The following is a 1,365-nucleotide window of genomic DNA, read 5'->3' as shown; positions in this document are numbered from 1 at the left end:
CCAACCCATCTAAAACAACAAAGCAGTGACACGTAAATATCATTGTGGATTTTTCTTCTCTTTTCTTTTGGTATTTATTATTTAAGAGCTTCCAATAGGTTACAAGAAAAGAAGGGAGGTAGAGACAAATAGCAAAAGAAAATGTAACACAATTCCATAGAGGTACGAGTTGCACTTTATGATACACATAACTTTTAAGGTACATAATGTAATATTATTTAAGTTAAAAAAAAAGGGTAGAGTTGCACCGCAAAATGGTCTTTGAAATTAATTGTTTGCACTAAAAATATCCTCAAAATTTTGACTGTATCAGAAAAGTCTTTAAAATTGAAAAAATTATATTCCATTAATCTTAATTTTTTTTCCTTCGAGTTATTCATCATGCCATGAATGACCCGACACATATTCTTTTATGCTGGACTATACCAAATGACGTTGCTTTAATTTTAACGCTAAATGTTTGATGAAATGACGCTATTTAATTTTAACTAACCACAAAACATCTTATTCCTCATAAAAAATGTATGACCATTAAAGTTAAACGACATCATTTCTTTAAGTATTTAATGTCAAAACTAAAGTGACATCGTTTCATTTATCAACGTGAAAGAAATGTGTTAGACCATTCACAACATAGTAATTCCACGAAAAAAAAGTAGGAGAATTAAAGTAGTGCAATTTTTTTAATCTCAAAGATATTTATAGTGCAATTAGAATTTTGAGAATCTTTAAAGTGTAAGCGGTCAATCTTAGAGATCTTTTAGAGTTAACTCCATTTTCGTTATATAAAGTTAACAATATATAAATACTATAACGGTTTTCAATTGTTACATAAAATAAAAAAGTTCATATACAATTGAGCATCATGTGATATTAATCATAATCATAACCAAAATTGTAAACAATTTACATATTGATAAGCTAATAAGGGTGGTGCCTGATTTACAAAAACATATATATCATGTTTCTAGGAAAAATTTGAAGTCTACATACACTAGTTAAGACAATAACCCTAACCACATTTGAAGGAGATTATGATTACCATATTAGTGTCTTTTTCTTGTAGTGGCAAGAGCCGAAGAGGGATAACATGTGGGAAAAAAAATAATAATAGGAAAAAGAAAGATTGAAAATTTGGATGGAGATTGAAAAGGAGAGGATTATGAGGGAGAGAAAAAGTACCGACAAGAAGGCTTTAGGACAACTCAAAGGGCAAAAAGGGCAGTGCCTCAAAATCTCAAATTGCCTTCTTAATTAACACGTGTCACCTAATACATTATGTCATTATACATGTTGATGTTATATATACAACTTTTATTGTTCTGTCTTATTTGTACTTTTAGGGTTTTCCACATTTTCCACATT

This window comes from Arachis ipaensis, chromosome B02 (genome assembly GCF_000816755.2).
Source record: "Arachis ipaensis cultivar K30076 chromosome B02, Araip1.1, whole genome shotgun sequence".
In the NCBI taxonomy this organism is placed as follows: Eukaryota; Viridiplantae; Streptophyta; class Magnoliopsida; order Fabales; family Fabaceae; genus Arachis; species Arachis ipaensis.
This window is presented reverse-complemented; position numbering follows the sequence as displayed.